Here is a 20,550-nt window from a genome sequence, read left to right as displayed (position 1 = left end):
TGGGAAGCCTGGACTTTGAAAGTCATCTAATCTTCCTTGCTGTATTATACTGTATTGTTTTAATTAGTGTTTTTATAGTTGTTTTGATTTTGTGTGGAGTGCCCTACCTGGGTGGATGGAGCAGCCAAGTAATTTCGTTGTCCCCGAGAGGGGGCAATGACAATAAAGATATTATTATTATTATTGTTGTTGTTGTTGTTGTTGTTGTTGTTGTTGTTGTTGTTGTTGATGATGATGATGATGTATTTAGTGTATAAGGAGTTTTTGTTTTTGTTATTAAAACCTTGTTTAAGTTATTTTTTAGTCCCTTTTTAATGCATGGTCTCCCCAGCAAGCTCTCTGCAGTGCTACTATACTGCAAATAGCTAACATCTTTGGTTATGGGCCCAGCTGCTGAGTGGATGACTGCATATTTTTGGACTCTGAGAAAGGTTTGAAAACTCCTTCTCCTGTTAGTGTAGTTTCTGTGGGTCTGGAAGAGTTCCAGAATGGTTGACCGGGTTCCAGAAGCCGAGAAGGCTCTGGTGTTCCCACAGCTAACAGATGAGAACTATAGTTTATGGTCTTTTCGGGTGGAGGCGCTTTTGACCTCTAGAGAAGTATGGACCTATGGACTTCCGGGTTAGCGCAATCGGCTAATGGCGGATTCCCTCCGAGCTCCGGAGGGAATCTGCTCGACAGGGGTCGGGTCTTGCCGCGCCGGCGACACGGGGACCCTTAAAAACCACAGGCGCAGATGCCCGTGGACATGGTGACTCAGCGGGCACCATTAGCGCCCTCCCGACCCGCGAATGAGCCTTTTTAAAGGCTACGGAACGGGGGATGGGGAGTGGCGTGGTGCTGTGAGTCTACTGCTTCCCCTGCCGAGCGAAGCCGCATGCCATTTGTCGGAGAGCGCTGACTTCTTCCTTTAAAAAAATTGGACTCAAAATCAAGAACAACAACCCGTGAGTATTTTGGAAATTGGACTAAAATTATTCTTTTTTTGTGGATCTGGCACGAGCGGGGGAGGTGCAAAAAGGAAGTCCGTCTCCCCCCCATTGTAAACAGTTTAAAGCAAGGATTTGCCAACTAAGGTTGAGAGAAGAGCTGTTTTTTTCTCCTGATTGGATAAAAGTTATTAATTTCCACGGATTTAAAAGTCTAAGTTACTGTGCTGGAGGACAAGAGTTTATTTGCTTTGATTAAGTGCCACTTTTCCCGAGACCGGGAGTAACCCGTGAAAGGAGCCTGCTGAGGGTTTACAGAAGATTTTGACAGCTGTCAAATTAGCTGTCAAAGTCGGAAAAAACTGAAAGTTTTGGTTTAGCCGGTCATATCGTTACAAGGTATTGAAAGTAAAGAAAGATTGGCACGCTTATACCAAAAAATGAGGCTGAAAAGTCACAACTCAAGAACTTCCGCCCCATATCCCTACTTAATGTGGATTACAAAATTTTTGCTGACATTTTGGCTAATAGATTGAAGAAGGTCTTAGTTGAATTGATACATAAAGACCAAGCTGGCTTTCTCCCAGGCAGATATATGTCAAATAACACGAGGAACTTGATTGATATTCTGGAGAAGTTACAAGTTAACATTAATACAAAAGCTGTTTTGATTTTTATTGATGCGGAGAAAGCCTTTGACAATATTTCCTGGACTTTTATGAGGAAAAATCTGCAAGGGATGGGGGTGGGAGAAAGGTTTGGAAATGGTATAGGTGCGATTTATTCGGAACAAAAGGCGAAATTAATAGTGAACAATGCAGTTACAGAAGAAGTTAAGATAGAGAAAGGGACACGACAAGGCTGCCCAATTTCCCCTCTGCTTTTTATTTCGGTCCTGGAGGTGTTGCTGAACATGATTAGAAGGGACCAACAAATTAAGGGTATTCAGGTCGGAGCTAAACATTACAAATTGAAGGCATATGCAGATGACCTAGTTTTGACATTGCAGGAGCCGATCCCTAGTACTAAAAGAGCTTTGGAAATAATACAAGAATTTGGTCAGGTGGCAGGTTTTAAACTGAATAAATCAAAAACTATGGTCTTGGAGAAGAATCTGACAGTGATGGAGAAGGAGGGGTTTCAGGGAGAAACGGGTTTGTTATTGGTGAAAAAAGTGAAATACTTAGGGGTGAATATGACTGCTAACAATGTTAACCTATTTAAAGACAATTACGAGAAGTGCTGGTCAGAAGTGAAAAAAGATCTTGAAATTTGGACAAATCTGAAGCTTTCCTTACTGGGTAGAATTGCAGTTATCAAAATGAATGTATTGCCAAGAATATTGTTTTTGTTCCAGACTTTACAAATTATTGATAAGATGGACTGCTTCAAGAAGTGGCAAAAGGAAATATCTAGATTTGTCTGGCAGGGCAAAAAGCCCAGAATAAAATATAAAATCCTTACCGATACTAAGAACAGAGGGGGGTTTGCCCTGCCGGACTTTAAGTTATATTATGAAGCAGCAGCTTTCTGCTGGCTGAAGGAATGGCTACTTTTAGAGAATACAGACATTCTGGACCTAGAAGGTTTTAATAATGTTTTTGGGTGGCATGCGTATTTATGGTATGACAAGGTCAAAGCTCACAAAGGTTTTAGAAACCATATTGTCAGGAAAGCATTATTTAATGTCTGGACAAGATATAAAGATTGGTTGGAAAATAAGACCCCTAGGTGGCTGTCGCCAATGGAGGCTAAAGCTCTGAAAAAGCTTAATATGCAATCTAAATGGCCTAGATATTCGGAAATTTTGGAACAAGAAGGAGATAGATTGAAATTGCAGAGTTATGAGAAACTCAAGAACAAGGTACAGGACTGGTTACATTACCTGCAGATAAGAGAGGCCTATAATTTGGACAGGAAAAATGGTTTCCAGGTGGAAAAGTCAAAGTTAGAAACTGAACTGTTAGAACCCAATGCTAAGACATTGTCGAAAATGTATGATTTGCTGTTGAAATGGAACACTGAGGGTGAGACGGTTAAGTCGGCTATGATAAAATGGGCACAAGACATTGGTCATAATATTATGTTTGCTGACTGGGAACGGTTGTGGACCACCGGCATGAAATTTACGGCATGTAATGCCTTAAGAGAAAATATTATGAAAATGATGTATAGGTGGTACATGACACCAGTCAAGCTTGCCAAGATTTATCATCTGCCCGACAATAAGTGTTGGAAATGTAAAGAGACTGAAGGTACATTCTTTCACCTTTGGTGGACGTGCCCAAGGATTAAGGTATTCTGGGAAATGATCTATAATGAACTGAAAAAGGTATTTAAATATACCTTCTTGAAGAAACCAGAGGCCTTTCTCCTGGGCATTGTCGGCCAATTGGTGCCAAAGAAGGATAGAACCTTTTTTATGTATGCTACAGCAGCAGCAAGAATACTCATTGCAAAGCATTGGAAGACGCAAGACCTACCCACCTTGGAAGAATGGCAGATGCAAGTAATAGACTATATGGAACTGGCAGAGATGACCGGCAGAATCCGAGATCAAGGAGAAGAGCAGGTGGAAGAGGACTGGAAGAAGTTTAAGATTTATCTACAAAGACATTGCAAAATCAATGAGTGTTAAGGGCTTTGAAAATGTAATGAAGGGGTTCTTGCGACTAAGATGAGTAGAACGTAATGGGAAGGAGGAAAGTTGAATATAGGCAATTGATGATTTGCTAAATTAGTTTTTAAAAATAAGAATACAAGAAGGGAAGGTGGGTGGAAGCAAAGAAAATAAGGTATTGAAAGCTACAATGTAAGAAAAAGTATCTTTTTAGTGTTATTTTTATATTTTACTTTCTTTTTCTTTTTCTTTTTGGTCTTTTCTTGTTTTTGATGTTTGTTATATGAATTGTTGTTGTTGTTGTTGTTTGTTGTTTTTTTCTGTTGAATGTTTGTTTGATGTTGTTAATGTTTGAAAATTTGAATAAATATTATTATAAAAAAAAAAAGAAAGTAAAGAAAGATTGATACAAATAAATTTGACTTTTGGATTGGAAGTGAAAGGAATACTAAGTAACCAGAATCCCTCTAGAGGGGATTCACGGATATTACAAGAATGGAAATAGGTCGGAAAATTCTGGCAGATCTGGATGAGGTCGTCTTTCTCATGGGAAAGCTGCGAAAGATGTATGAGCAAGGCCATGTTTTGTCTACAAGTCCTACAAAACCGAGGTCAACAGTAAATATACCTTCTGAGCTGGAAAAGGACTTGATGTTCAAAACACAGGCAGCTGGACAAGAAAAGAAACCAAAGACTGAAGAGGAGGAAAAGATACTTGCTGAACAGGAGGAGCAGAAAGGAGGGGCGGCCGAAATGTCACAGAAGGTAAACGAGAGCCGGAGGCCTGTCAAGATGGCTACAAGCTCGACCAAGGTGGAAGCTGGAGTCTTTGGGATATTTGGATTTAAGAAACAGAGCTTGAGCTCCACCTTTAAACAAGTAGGCTTGGCTGGAAGGATCATGGACATTATAGAGAGAGTGCCCCTTCGAGTTTGGGTGTCAATCATAAGGGACTTTCAAAGAAGCCGGCTGAAAGGGACTGAGAGAGATTTGAGAGCCTCGGACATAAGGTCACCAGGCTAAATAGATGAACTAAATGGACTATGGTTTGGGATTGAAACCGGGGAGAGAAGGGTGGGGTTTGGAAATCCAAAGGGGGCCTGATCTTTTTTATGCTGTGTCAAATTTCATGTTGTTTATCATTATAAGAATGGGGAATTCGTGGAAGGGAAATAGGGTCAACCTTAGAAAAAGTTTTTTACATATGATTAAGGTATATAAATTAAAAGTTGATTTATAAACTGAACTAAATATAATAATGAATTAAGGGTTAAAATCTAATACAAATAAACACATTAACAAATTAAGGTTAAGACATTAGGGATAAAAACTTGTTGAACAAATAATTGGATCTGGAATAAAAGAAGGGGAGGTGAGGGGAAGTTGTGAAAAGAAGTTATTGAAAATGAGATTTTAAAGGTGGAATTTTTTGTGTTTTTCTTTGTCTTTTTGTTTTGTTTTTTGTACCTTTTGAAACTTTAATAAATATTACTTTTTAAAAAAAGAGAAGTATGGACCTATGTAACTGATGACCCTCCTGACTCTGTAACTAATGCTTGGTTGAAAGGAGATGCAAAAGCCAGGGCAATAATTAATTTGGCAGTTAGCAACCAGCAAGTAGTCTATATAAGAAATAAGAAAACTGCCAAAGAAATGTGGGACAGTCTGCAGCAGTGCATATTAGAAAAGAGTCAGCGTCTGCATTGATGTTTTTCAAGCAGCTGTACCAGACCAAGTTGCAGCCTGGTGGTGATTTGGCAGCACACTTGAGACGTCTGGAGGCAATACGCTGCAAATTAATTCAAAGGGACATGGAGATACCTGATATTCAGTATGTTTTTATCATTCTTTGTTCCCTTAATGAGGACTTTGATGGTGTAGCTAGCCAGATATCTGCCATTCCACCAGCACAATTAACTGTGGAAGGGGTAATGGCAAGATTAATGGGCGAGTTGGATAGAAGGGAGGCTTGTGCCATAAGCACTCCTATTTCCAGAAACAATGAGAAACGCCATATGCAAACTTGTGGTGATACGACTGCATTTAAAGCTGCAAAGCATTATTGGTTCTGCAATAAGCAGGGACATTTTGCAAAAGGACTGCAGATCCAAAAGAAAGCAAAGTACTCCCAAGTCTGTTTCTGTTCATCAGTCACGGTCGTCAGCCCAGAAGCCGACACCGTACCATAAAGACAGAAACGAGCCGCGAGCTTTTCATGCTCGGACTACAGATCGTAAAAGAATTAAAGGTGCCAAGTGGAAATCTTTTATTGTGGACTCAGGAGCATCTGAGCACATTTGCAACGATCGAAGCTTGTTTATTTCTTTTGAATAGGAAATTCGTAATGTACATTTAGCCAATTCACAAGTCTTGCAGTCGCTTGGCAGGGGTACTATTAAATTTGACTCTTTAAACATTACGATAGCGAACTGCATTTACTGCCCGTCAGTGGACAATTTATTGTCAGTAAGATGTTTTGCTCATCAAGGCATAACTGTGTGTTTCTTAAAGTCAATGTGTGAGTTTTTCGATGGGAACAAACGTCTATTGTATGCCCGGGAATCTGATGGTTTATATAGACTGTATTTTCGCACCTACTCCCAATTGCCTATAAATTGCAGAGCAGCACAGTCAAGCCAGGGGTTGAGGAATGTAAGGCCACATTCTGGGTGTGCCCATGAAGCACACAGAATTCTGGGACATCTGAATTTTGCTGATGTAACTAAGACAAAGAATATTATTAATGGCCTAAACTTAAAACCATGTAAATTCTTTACGCAATGTCTATCCTGTTGCAAGAATAACATTAAGGTTGCACTCAAGGGTAGGTGCTCAGATAGGAAAGTAACTGAGCCATTTGAGCGTGTACATTGTGATTTAGTTGGGCCACTCCCACCATCATTAGGAGGTTCTAAGTACTGGCTTACCCTGATAGACCAGTATACTAGATATTATTGGACTTATGCAATAGCTGAGAAGTCCCAAGCATTTGAGAAGTACAGAGCTTTTTGCGACTGGGTAAAAACGCATTTTAACAAACCAATTAAGAACCTGTTTACTGACCGGGGCGGGGAATTTGTTTCTGGGGATTTTGAGAATTTCCTGGAAGCGCAGGGGACTACTCATGAGTTATCTTGCCCCCGAAGTCCCTGGCAAAATGGGCTTGTTGAAGTTGTGCAGCGTGACCTGCAGGCAGGGGTTAAAACTTATCTGCACAATGCTAATCTGCCCAAAGTCTTTTGGGCTGAAGCGCTCAATGCCTTTTGTTACGTTAGAAATCGCAGTTATCATTCTGGTTTAGATGTCACCCCTGTTGGGATACTGCCAGGGAGACAAAGGCCATCATGCCCCCATGTCGACTCTGGACGATCCATCAACCTCCCGTAGGAACGCAGTATCAGTCAATTAGCGACACAAGCCTCAGAAACAGCTTTCCACATTCCAAGGACTTGTGCACGCCCTTTGCAGAGTTCGCACAACAAAAGATGCACTCAGGAGAGCATTATTTACAACTTTATTCAGCATTGGTCAGAACAAAGAAAAAACATGACTGCTTGCCTGCGTGTTCAGGCACAGAGAGAGAAACAAAAGCTATATACAAAACATAAACTTCCTGTGAGCCAGAAGTACACAGACTGTGACTCAAACAACAGCCTGCTCCCTGTTTAAGGTGGAACGGAAATATCCTAACATCCTCCCCCTTTCCGTGTAACCTGTAGTACCTGTGGTTCAACCCAATTGCAACCTCTGTACGTAATCCTTAAGTTGTTCTCTGTTAACAACCTTAGACAACAGATCAGCAGGAATTTCATTTCCTGGCATGTAGGACACCTGAATGAGTCCTTTCTGAATACACTCTCTTGCACGATGTAGCTTAATCTGCAAGTACTTGGTTCTTTGCTTGCAACTCTCTGGGTTCAGCAAAGCCAAACAGGATCTATTGTCTTGATACACTTGTATAGGACATTTCACAGAAACTCTGATGTCCTGAAACAGTTGTATCAACCATTCACAATCCATGAGTGAAAATGACAAAGCATTGAGTTCTGCTTCACAGGAACTTAGGCTTACTGTCATCTGCTTTTTGCACAACCAAACAGACAGTGGTTGTACATGTAGCATACTCCAGAAGTGCTTGTACCATCCGTGGTGTCACTTCCATAACTAGCATCTGCAAAGATTTCAAGACCTTCAGTCTTCTGACTGGTGAACCTCAGCCTGTAGTGCAAAGTCTGTTTCAAATAGCGGCCTATGTGCTTCAGAGCTTTCCAATCCTGAACAGTAGGATTGTTAGCATGTCTGCTAAGCAGGTTAGTGCTTACAGCTATGTTGTGGGATGTAAACACAGGAGCAGTCAATGACAACATTCCTAGAGTGTACATGTTAGAACATGGGGAGGGATGTCAGTGTAGCAAGCAGGTAAACTTCCTGGGGACGGACTTCCTCCGCATGTGACCAGAGGTGGGTGTGGCCTCACCTGTGCAGGTAAATGATAAAGGCACAGGGCAGCCAGCCATTTTCTCTCTCTGCCATCTTCCTTCGATGAGGAAACATCCAAGGATGCCCTCTTGGCTCTCAGCCAAGAGAGGACGGGACTATCTTACTACAAGATAGATTCTGAGTGTATTTTACCTTTTTAAGCTGTCTGCCTTCTGGGATCATGTTGTGAACAGAACGTGAGTAAACTCTTTTATAAAGACTGTGTCGTGTCTTGTATTTTAAGAGGGAATAAAAGGGGAAATTACGAGAGTAATTATTATAGAGGTTCTAGCGAACCTGTGCAAGCGTTACCGTTGCGAACTTATTTTTTTTTTGTAATAATATTTTTTATTGCTTTTTTTCCAAGGTCCGATACTTCATCAATAACACAGCAAAAGCGATTTTACAGAAAGAAAGAAAAAGTTTAAAAAGAGAAAGAAAATTCACATTTCCAGATCATTTTTCATAATCTACTGGACTTCCCCACATCTTCCACCCCTGCATTCTTCACAATAAAGAAAAATAAACAGCAAATTGATACCTTGTTTCATGCGTATTTGTGCTTTCACCTAATTATATACTCTAAAATTTAGACTTTTCACTGTCATAACTTAATTTCCACCATTTTCAAATCTCAATACTGAAGCATGTTTTTCCCAAAACTTAGCAAATTCTCAACATTCATATAGCTTATAATGTTTTTGTAGATAGTCCTTAAATTTTTTCCAATCCTCTTCCACTGCCTCTTCTCCCAGGTCTCGGATTCTGCCGGTCATTTCGGCTAATTCCATATAGTCCATCAGTTGCGTATGCCACTCTTCCAGCGTGGGTAGCTCCTGTGCCTTCCAATATTTGGCTATAAGGATTCTTGCTGCTGTAGTTGCATATAAAAAGAAGGTTCTATCCTTCTTTGACACTCTCTGGCCCACAATGCCCAGGAGGAAGGCCTCTGGTTTCTTGTGAAAGGTATACTTAAATACCTTTTTCAACTCATTATAAATCATTTCCCAAAAGGCCTTCACCCTCGGGCATGTCCACCAGAGGTGAAAGAATGTTCCTTCAGCCTCCTTACATTTCCAACATTTATTGTCAGACAGATGATATATCTTTGCAAGTTTGACTGGGGTCATGTACCACCTGTATATCATTTTCATAATGTTTTCTTTCAAGGCATTACATGCCGTGAATTTCATACCGGTGGTCCATAACCTTTCCCAGTCTTCAAACATAATGTTGTACCCAATGTCTTGTGCCCATTTTATCATGGCTGATTTAACTATCTCATCTTGAGTGTTCCATTTGAGCAACAAGTTGTACATTCTTGAAAGCACTTTCGTCTTAGGTTCAAGTAGTTCTGTCTCTAATTTCGATTTTTCCACCTGGAAACCAATTTTTTTGTCCTTTTTAAAAATCTCTTGAATTTGGGCATAGTGGAACCAGTCTCGCACCTTGCCTTTCAATTTTTCAAAACTCTGCAACCTCCAATTATCTCCAACTCTTTCTATTATCTCACAGTATTTTGCCCAGCCACCCTCCATATTGAGTATTTTTGTGGCCTTAGCCTCCATTGGTGATAACCACCTCGGGGTCTTATTTTCAAGTAAGTCCTTGTATTTGGTCCAGACAATGAATAAAGCTTTCCTGACAATATGGTTTTTAAACAATTTATGGAACTTTACCTTGTCGTACCACAAATATGCATGCCACCCAAAAGCGTTGTTAAACCCTTCCAGATCTAGGACATCAGTGTTTTCTAACAAGAACCAATCCTTCATCCAGCAGAAGGATGCAGCTTCATAGTATAACCTTAAGTCCGGCAGGGCAAATCCCCCTCTTTCTTTTGCGTCTGTTAGTATTTTAAATTTTATCCGGGGCTTTTTGCCCTGCCAGACAAACTTCATGATGTCCTTCTGCCACTTTCCAAAACATTCCACTCTGTCCACGATCTGCAGGGTTTGGAACAAAAACAACATCCTTGGCAATACATTCATCTTAACAGCTGCAATTCTTCCCAACAAGGAAAGTTTCAATCTTGACCAAGTTTCTAAGTCCTTTTTGATTTCAGACCAACATTTTTCATAATTATCTTTAAACAAATTCAAATTTTTCCCAGTCAGATTGACCCCCAGGTACTTCACTTTTTTAACCACATTTAATTCCGTTTCCTTCTGGAACCCATCTATTTCTGAAGATGTCAAGTTTTTTGCCAAAACCTTAGTTTTTTGTTTATTCAACTTGAATCCCGCCACCCGACCAAACTCATAGATTAATTCTAAAGCTCTTTTTGTACTAGGTTCTGGCTCCTGTAGTGTTAAAACCAAATCATCTGCAAAAGCTTTCAGTTTATATTGTTTTCCTCCGACCTGTATTCCTTCCACCCGCTGATCCTTCCTAATCAAGTTCAGCAACACCTCCAGGACAGAAATAAATAACAAGGGTGATAAGGGGCACCCCTGTCGTGTCCCTTTTTCGATTTTGAACTCCTCTGTCACCACATTGTTTACTATCAGTTTAGCTTTTTGTTCTGAATAGATTGCTTCAATACCATTTTGGAACGCCCTTCCCACTCCCATCCCTTCCAAATTTTTCTTCATGAATTTCCAAGATATATTATCGAAGGCCTTCTCGGCGTCTATAAAAATCAAAACTGCTTTCGTGTTCAAATTTGTCTGCAGTAGCTCCAAAACATCAATAATATTCCTGGTGTTGTCAGACAAATGCCTACCAGGGAGAAAGCCTGCTTGGTCTTTATGAATTACTTCATTTAAAACTTTTTTAAATCTACTTGCCAGAATATCAGCAAAAATTTTGTAATCCACGTTTAGGAGTGAGATGGGACGGTAGTTCTTGAGTTGGGTCTTTTCAGATTCCAATTTTGGTATCAAAGTGATGAAGGCTTCTTTCCACGATTCTGGTGCTCCCTTCCCTTCCATAATTTGGTTACATACCTCCATTAGCGGCTGGGCCAGATATTCCTTCAATGTCTTATAATATTTGAAGGTAAGTCCATCTGGGCCTGGGGATTTGCCTAATTGCATATTCTGAATGGCACTTTCAATTTCCTGTTGTGTTATTTTGTAATTCAGGGCTGTTTGTTTATCTTGAGATAATTTTTGCAGGCCATGACTTTTTAGAAATTGGTTTATCTCGGTCTCTGCTTGAGGTCCTTGAGTAAACAATTTTTTGAAGTATCTCTGGAAACACTTTCTGATTTCTTCTGGTTTCTGAATACATTCTCCTTCAACCTCCAGATTGGTAACAAAGTTCAATTTTTGTCTCTTTTTCAGCTGCCATGCCAGCAGCTTCCCACATTTATTTGCCAATTCGAATGATCTTTGTTTCATCTGTTTAATTTTCCATTCAACTTCTTGATTTATCAATTTCGCATATTGTGCTTGATGGAATTTTATTTCTCTTAAAACTTCTTTTGATTTTGGATTAAGTCTCAACTTTTTCTCTCCGTCCCTTATCTTCTCCAAAATCTTGTCCTTTTTACCATTCCAGAGTTTTTTCTTGATAGTATTCTGTTGTATCAGGAACCCTCTCATAACAGCTTTACTCGCGTCCCAGATCATTTTCTTTTCCACCGAAGTGTTCAGATTTATTTCAAAATAGTCCTTCAACGTTTTTTGGGCCTTCTTCACAATCTCCTGATCTCTAAACAAGGTGTCATTCATTCTCCATCGGAAGGATCCAGCTGGTGTAAGTCTCAAGTCCATTTTCAAGGCGTTATGGTCGGAGCAGGTTTTGGGGCAGATCTCTATTTTTTTAGTCTTAGGTGCCAGTCCTCTAGTTATCCAGATTTGGTCGATTCTTGTCCAAGATAGGTGGGCCTCAGAAAAGAATGTCCCCTCTTTACCTAGTGGGTTCTTCGTCCTCCAAATATCAATCAAGTCCATATTGTCTGTTAATTCAAAGAAAGTCTTAGGTAGTCTGCCATCTTTAGTCGGGTTTTGATTTTGTGACTTATCCATGTAAGTGGAGACAACCCCATTCATGTCTCCCATCAAAATGATGTTAGTATAGTCAATATGGTCCAGCATTATCTCATGCAGCTTTTTATAAAATTCCGATTTCCCCTCGTTTGGTGCGTATATTCCTACTATCAAAAATTTTTCTCCTTGTGATTGTATTTCAATCGCCAAAATTCTTCCTTGTTCATCTTTAAACACAAACTTTGGTGCTAGGCTCTCCTTTGCATATATCACTACTCCTCTTTTTTTTACCTTATCTGATGAAATAAACTCTTGGCCTAGTCTCTTATTGATTAACACTCTCCTATGGAGCCTAGTCACATGTGTTTCTTGCAGGCAAATAACGTCCAATTGTTCTTTCCTCAATATATGAAAAATCTTTTTCCTTTTTTCGGGAGAATTTGTGCCATGAATGTTCCAACTAAAAAGCTGCAGAGACATCCTGAATCAATTTGTCAACCGATAGGGTTGTCTCCCTTGTCGTCTATGTCTGGAAGTGGATCTGGTTTTGCGCCAGGCGGAGGAGGTGGCCAAGTACCTGCTATTCCTTTCCGAAGGTCCTCCCCGTAGTCGTTTAGGAACTTTTCTTGCTCCTCAGCTGTTCTGATTCTTACCTTCTTCCCTTTCAAGTTGAAAGATAGTCCTTGAGGAAATTCCCACCTGTAGGGGATTGTGTTGTTTCTCAATAAACTTGCAAGGTCTTTATATGTAGTTCTTAAATCCAGCAACTGTTTTGGTATATCTCTGAAGATTTCTGCTGTCTTTCCCTGAATCACCAATGAATTTTTAAAATGTAGGCCTAGTATATTATCTTTTTCTTGCTTAGATCTCAAAATGATCAAGCAATCTCTTGGTTTGTCCTTCTTGGCCACTCTTCCCAATCTAAAAGCGGTGACAATTTTAAAGTCCTTCTCTTCTGCCAGACCCCAGAACTTGGATATTTCTGCTGTCAAAAAACCAATCAAATCTTCTTTCTCTAGTTCTGGGATATTTCTAAGCCTGAGATTACTTTCCCTGTTTTTCAATTCTGCCATGGACAGATACGCTTGCTGTTCAGTGACCTGTCTGCTCAGTGGTCTTACTTCCCCTCTTAATTCCTCTATCCTCTTTTTATTTTGGTCTGCTTTTGTATTTGCTTCCTCGGCTATTTTTCGATTTTCTGTTGTAGTTGTTTGAAGGTTTCCTATTGCCTGTGTATTTTGAGCGACTTGATCTGTCAGTCTATTAATTGTGGCTGTCACCTGGTCAAATTTAGCCGCTTGTTCATCAGCTTTCTTGTTTAATGCTGCCAGCTGGTCCAATATTTCTTTAGAGACAGGGTCGAGCCCTCCTGCAGCCATATCCCCAAAAGCTGGCTGTTTAGGTTGTCCTTCTTGCAGACCTGTAACAATTGGGACAGATGATCTACGTGGCTACACAGGCAAAGTTGATTGCAACAGTTCAGTTTGTTTTGCTTTCTTGGCGGCCCTTGTTTTTGCTGCACCACTCATTCCACAGCTGTCCAAGTATCAAGGTCAAATTGTAAATCCCATGGGAAAAGCAATCCAGAATGTAAACATCCAGACGTAAAAATTCCAAAACAACCAGCAGTTCTCAGAGACTAAAAATTCCACAATCCAGCAGGGGGAGCTCCCCAGAAATTAGGGAGAAGGATAAAAAGTTTCCACCATTAAATTCCCAAATAAAAAGTTAGGTAAAATCCAAAACAAGGGGGAGAACCCTCTAAGTTCACTTTAAACTGCAGAGAGTAAAAGTTCTTAACAATGGTGCATGCAACAGTTCCTTGCTTGTAACTTACAAAGTAGCCCGATGTAACTTTATGCTTTTATATACAGTTACCGCAGTCTGATGTTTCTTTGTATCTAGACAGCCCGAGAGCTGGGTTTCATAACTTTGTAATCCACAAGAAGAAGAGAGAAAAATCACAGTCTATGTCCACTTATAGTGCAGTTTTAACTTTTTTTTTTACTTTTAAACGATCAAATCCGAATTTGCAAGGTATATTCCAACTTCTTTTAAACTCCCTTTCAGCGCTTCCGCTTTAGTAGTTCTTTGCTCAATACTTTAAGCGGAGCCGGAAGACGGACTTCCTTTTTAACGTCTCCCGCTTTCAGCCGAATTTCACAAATTTAAGTTCAAAAGTCTCGGGTTTCTTACTCACGAGTATGTTGTTTCAAATCGAATGTTCAAAGAAGAAAGGTCAGCGCTCATCAGCAGCAGCCGGGCGGCTTCACTTCCGCGGAAAGAGCGATGAACTCACAGCACCGCTACCCCCTCCACGTTCCGGAGCCCCTTACGGGGTCCCTTCTTCGTTTCCGAGGTCGCTCTTGGTGCCCGCCGAGTCCCACGACCACAGGCTCACTCTACCTGTGGTTTTTCTTAGCGGGTCTCCGCTCTGCCGTAGCGGACGACCCTTTTCCGCGGAGCCCCTCTTCACAGAGTAAAGAGGACCGCCATTGCCGTTTCGCACCGCCTCCGGAAGTCCGTTACCATTGCGAACTTAAAGGGGAATGTCTATAAACTCTGCTGATATTTTGGGAACTTGTTAGCACAAATTGGATTAGGATATAATCTCACAATATATCCTCTCCTGCACCCCTGAACATTCCCACAAATGTCAGGCCTTGAACATCTAGCAATGAAATTCAGCTTGCCTAGAATGCATCTATACACTGTAGTGTCAGAAAACGCTTCAGCAGTACCGTCTACCTGGTAACCTGTCACCATCGGTGTGTCTGCTGGGTTTGCATCAACCAAATTCAAACTGGTTAATACATCAGCAATTTTCTGTGTTTGGTGTACCAGAAAATTACCTGCTTGGTCCCTTTCCACCTGCAGAGAAAGATAGTTGGATACCTCACCAAGATCCTTCATGTCAAAGTGCTCCTTCAGCTGAGCTAGGGTGCTTTGGTACAAAGCCTGATTCTTCCAAAACATCAGAAGATCATCAACAAAACATAAACAATACAGTTTGTTTTGCCCCTCCTCCTTGACAAACACACATGGATCAGCTTTGCCCTGGTGAAAACCTAGAGAAAGCAATGTCTCAGTGAGTTTTGTGTTCCAACATCTGGCACTCTGCTTGAGACCATATAAGGATTTCCTCAGTTTACAGACCATTCCCTTCTGTATCTGCATTCCATCAGGTGGAAGCATAAACAGCTCCTCCCCCAAAACCCCATACAAAAAAGCTGTATTAATGTTGTGATGGGAAACATGCAGTTTCTCCTCTGCAGCAATCTTGAGCATCAGCCGAATGCTCTCATACTTGACGGTGGGTGAATAGGTCTTGTGGTAATCCTGTCCTGGTACCTGTGAAAAACCTCTGGCAACCAATCTGGCTTTGTGTCTGACAACCTTGCCATTCTGGTCTGTCTTGGCCATTTGCTGCCAACCAGCCTCATTCCTGGGACTACCGGTACCAGCTCCCAAGTTTGGTTCCTATTCAAGGAATCAACTTCAGCCTTCATGGCATTAAGCCAAGGCTGAGCATCTTTAGAGGTCAACTCCTGAACCTCTTTGAAGCTTGAAGGTTCCCACACCTTCTCTGAGCTACTAAGAACAGCAGTTGCTGTCTTAGCAAACTCATCAGCAAATCTCTTTGGAGGTTTGCCTCTTGTGGCCCTTTCAGATCTGTGTACTAGACGCAAGTCTTCTTGACTCATCTCCTCCTTCTTAGGAGTAAAGTGACCAATGGTGAACAGTGGTTCTTCCAGTTCATTGTCAGATGCATCAGATGGTCTGACTGAGGCCTTTGCGCTCTTGTAGTCTGCTGTGTCATCACTGTCGCTGACTACAAGAAAGAAGATTCCACCTAAACCTTAGGAAGAACTTCCTAACAGTAAGAGCTGTTCGACAGTGGAATTTGCTGCCAAGGAGTGTGGTGGAGTCTCCTTCTTTGGAGGTCTTTAAGCAGAGGCTTGACAACCATATGTCAGGAGTGCTCTGATGGTGTTTCCTGCTTGGCAGGGGGTTGGACTCGATGGCCCTTGTGGTCTCTTCCAACTCTATGATTCTATGACATCAGCAGCAGCGCTGCCCACTGAGCTGGAATCCGAACTCTGATCATCATCATCATCCTAAGCTTCCTCTTTTACCTCAACATTATCTGTTTTTTCACATCATCTTCATCTTCCTCTGGGTAACTCTGGAAAATTCCCACATTTCCCCCCCACTTAGGATTGTACTCAACATTCTTTGTGAACTTAATGGACTTAGAGTCAGTCATCCATACCCTGTATGCACCTTTTTCGTACCCCATGAACAAACCATGTGCCCCACGCTTCCCAAGCTTGTTGCTCTGTGGGGTGTGTACCCACATGCCAGAACCAAAGATTCTCATGTGCTTGACGTAAGGTTTCTTACCAAACATCTTCTCATAGGGAGTACAACCAACAGGTGATGACAGTCTCCTGTTATAGGAATAAACGAACGTGTTCAAAGCCTCCCCCCAAAACTTCTCAGGGAGCTTGGCATCATGCAACAAGGTTTTTAGGCCTTGAAGCAAAGTTTGGTTTGCTCGCTCAGCAAGTCCATTCATCCATGGCGATCTAGGCGTTGAGAGGTCATGCTGGATTCCCTTCTCAGTCAGGAAAGCTTCAAACTGCTGAGAAGTGAACTCCCCGCCCCGATCAGTAAAGAGACAGCCGATACGTTTACTGTGAGCATTCTCCAACCAAGCACAGAATGCCTCGAACCTAGGAAACGCTTGTGATTTCTGCTCGAGCATAAACACATGAATGTACCTGGAAAAAGAATAAATTAGAACCATGAAGTACCTTGCTCCACCCAAAGAGGGCGCAAGTGGACCAACCAGGTCTGCATGGACTAGCTGGTAGGGTTTGGAAGCCTGCCTGCTAGACTCCTTGCCTTTTGGAGCAACCTTCACCTTGTTCTCTGCACAAGATACACATTTCATGTGAAACTTACAGGGCTTGATGTTCAAACCCTGAACCAACCCAGGCATCCTGGCCAGCGCCTGCCAAGACATGTGACCAAATCTTCGGTGCGCCTCGTGAATACATCCTGCATGAAGAACTTTGTTAGTTTGTGCAACACAACAAGATTCAACATTAGACACAGCAGCACCATTGTCATCATAAGTTATACAGAACAAACCATCTATAAACTTTGCGTGCAAAATGTCCTCTTTGCCTTTCCTGATGACACAGACGCTCCTCTTGAAGGAAATCTCAAAGCCACGCCCAGTCAGCTGTGGGATGCTGAGCAAATTGTCTGCAGAATCTGGAACATAAAGTACATCTCTGATGGTTGTGTGCAGACTTGCCAGTCTCACATTTCCGACTCCTGCAATTCGCAACATCAGCCTGGTGGATCTCTCCATCTTGAGGCGTGAAGGAGATAAATAGATGCTTATCTTTTGATAAATGCCGTGTAGCTCCCAAATCTACAACAAATCTGGCTTTGGCCTTTGGAGCAGCTTTTCCAGCAAGCAAAACCTTGTCTTCCACCGGCTTGGGCTTCTGCTGCTTGCCCCCCTGCTCCTGGCCATCAAACTTGCCTTTAGCCTTTGGTGAAGCTGTGCCAGCAAACAAAACCTTGTTTTCCACCGGCGTGGGCTTTCCACCCCCCTTCTGCTTTGGGCCATCTGCTGGCTTCTGTCTCTGTTTACTTCTGGCCTTCCGGTATCTGTGAGGATGACCTTGGCTCTCATGAGAAACAGAGCTCTTAGCTGCCGACTCCTTGGCTCCCCCTGGAGGCTGGAACGCTGCCTGGGATGACGTCACAGTTAGCTCCCCCTGCAGCTTGCAACCGGTGCCCTCGGCATCCCTGCAATCACTCTCGATCTGGGAAACAGCCAGGACCTCCGATGCAGTCAAACTCTGGGCTGGGATGACCGGCAGATGGGCTACTTTCAAAGCATTCCACATCTGACGTGCTGTCGTGTTGCCAGTCAGTGTTACAATTTCCTCCAGAGAGACGGATAAGACTATGGCCCTTGAATCTTGGGCCCTCCATCTATCTGTCAGAGGAACTGGAGGGGCTTCATACACAGTATGCCACACTCCAAACTGTCGCAGCAAGCTCTCACAGCATATTGCCCAGGTCTCATAATTGTGGACATTCAACTTTGGGCACTGAGTGCCATCATCTGAAGCTTGTAAAAACTCCATTCCAGGTTTTTACTTGAGCCGTGAGCCTTTATGCCTTCAAAAACACCTTATCTTGGCAGCTCATAAATCTTGAGGCCTGCTTGGCTCGACTCCCAGGCTAAATTAGCCTGCCGGACATCAAAGGCTCTGCCGCGGCAACGAAAAGCCTTACTTTTCTCCACATACCTTTCACAGTCTTTCACAGTCTTACTCTCCTGTAAGTGCTGTGAATCTGGACCCGAAACCTGTTGTTGGGATACTGCCAGGGAGACAAAGGCCATCATGCCCCCACGTCGACTCCGGACGATCCATCAACCTCCCGTAGGAACGCAGTATCAGTCAATTAGCGACACAAGCCTCAGAAACAGCTTTCCACATTCCAAGGACTTGTGCACGCCCTTTGCAGAGTTCGCACAATGAAAGATGCACTCAGGAGAGCATTATTTACAACTTTATTTAGCGTTGGTCAGAACAAAGAAAAAACATGACTGTTTGCCTGCGTGTTCAGGCACAGAGAGAGAAACAAAAGCTATGTACAAAACATAAACTTTCTGTGAGCCGGAAGTACGCAGACTGTGACTCAAACAACAGCCTGCTCCCTGTTTAAGGTGGAACAGAAATATCCTAACAACCCCCTATGAGAAGCTGTTTAAAAAACGCCCTAATCTGAAATACCTACGCATTTGGGATTCAGATGTAATTATGCATTATCCCGCTAAGCAGAAATTGGGTGAGCGTAGTGTTCAGGGGAAATTAATGGGCTACCAGCAGGGAGCGTACAGAATTTACATACCAGCAACTGGCAAATTTCATATTACCAGAAGCATGATACAAACTGTAAATTGGAATGGAGTTGCTGTCTTCCAAGATACTGATGGTATAGATAATACTGAGGAAGAAGAGAAAGAAGCAGCAGAAGAAGCAGCAGGAAATGGTGCTTCTGAATTAATGGAACAAGACAAAAAGCCTGTTGAATCTGATAATCTGTTTGATGATTTAAAGTCATGGGCACCCGAGGGGAGGTTAGATTCTCTTGAGTTTTCTGACTGTGAGCTTAGCCTACAGGCACCTCTTCAGTCTGACAATGATGATTTACAACCTGAAACTAGTAGTTCACTTAGTCCCATTAAGTCTGAGGAGTCTGACTCTCCTTCCGGACTGAGACGTTCAGATAGAAAGAGACAGAAGCCACAACGTTTTGCAGATGAACATTTAAATACTGTGTATGCCAATAAGGCGGTTTTTGAGCCAAAAAGCTACAATGATGTTCAGAATTTACCTAAGCACCAAGTTGTAAATTGGTATAAAGCTATCAACTCTGAGATAGCTTCTTTAAAAGAGCATAACACTTGGTCTCTTGTACCACAAACCCCAGATATGAGACTTATTGATTCAAAATGGGTTTAAGAAAATGCAAATGGGAAGGATACGCCTATGGTGTGTGGTTTCACCTTTACAGGTGAAGATAAGCCATTTCCTAACAAAACTTTGTATCGTTCTGCTATAGGCAAGCTAAATTTCATTCAAAGAATCTCAAGACCAGATATAACTTATGCTTTTCACTTTCTGGCAAAATTTGTGGAAAAGCCCACTACGCAATGTTTCTCTGCTCTTAAGAGAGTGGTAGTGTACCTTAAACATACCAAACATTATAGGTTGCAGTTTACATCATGTATTGACAAAGGTTTTGAAATTTTCTGCGATGCATCTCATGCAGTGGAACAAAATAATTGCAGGGATGTGTCTGGTATGGTGTTTTGTTATAACAGTTGTCCATTTGAATGGAAGTCCCAGACACAAACCATTATTTGTCTCTCCACAACAGAGAGTGAATTATGTGCATGCGTTCAGGCCACTCATGATGTGGAATGGTATCTGCAAGTATTTGCAGACCTACAGATGAAAGTAACACTACCAGTAAGAGTTTACCTTGATTCCCAGAGCGGACTTGCTATCCTGTGTTCAGAGACCAATACGCAGCGCACTAGAGTCTTAAGGTTACGTTTACAGTTTGTAAAGAAACTAATTGCTGATGAAATGATTGTATTTCAATATGTTCCAGGTGACAATCAAATTGCAGACATTTTTACTAAAGCACTTCCAAAGGTTACTCATGAAAGACGTGTACAAAATATGCTTTATGATTTTGTTCCACAATGATGAACCGCAGGGGAAATGTTGAATGGTTTCTTTAAATGTAAAGGTTCATCATTGTTCCACCAGTTGTGCATGTCTTTCAGGGGCCAGAGCAAGGGCCAGAGCAAGATAACGAGACCCAGCTTTACAGCTGTGAAACACAGCAGGTGCTGAGTTGTATTGATTAAGCTGTGTCAGCATTTGGGTGTAGTATATAAGGAGCAGCACCTAGCTCTTCCGTTACCCTGGGGGATGGGTTGGTGGTTGGGTCTGGTTTGTTGTTGGTGTATTTAGGAGTT

The 20,550-nt window shown here is 41.9% G+C and overlaps 1 protein-coding gene across 1 annotated transcript in view; it reads right to left on the bottom strand.

Moving 5' to 3' along the window:
* LOC144327889 (maestro heat-like repeat family member 5) overlaps positions 1-20,550 on the bottom strand; it is a 55,083-nt gene that overhangs the window by 19,712 nt on the left and 14,821 nt on the right. The gene's annotated exons all lie outside the window — the stretch shown is intronic.

This window comes from Podarcis muralis, chromosome 5, assembly GCF_964188315.1.
Source record: "Podarcis muralis chromosome 5, rPodMur119.hap1.1, whole genome shotgun sequence".
Lineage (NCBI taxonomy): Eukaryota > Metazoa > Chordata > Lepidosauria > Squamata > Lacertidae > Podarcis > Podarcis muralis.
The sequence above is the reverse complement of the archived record's forward strand: the minus strand, read 5'-3'. Positions and strand labels throughout refer to the sequence as shown.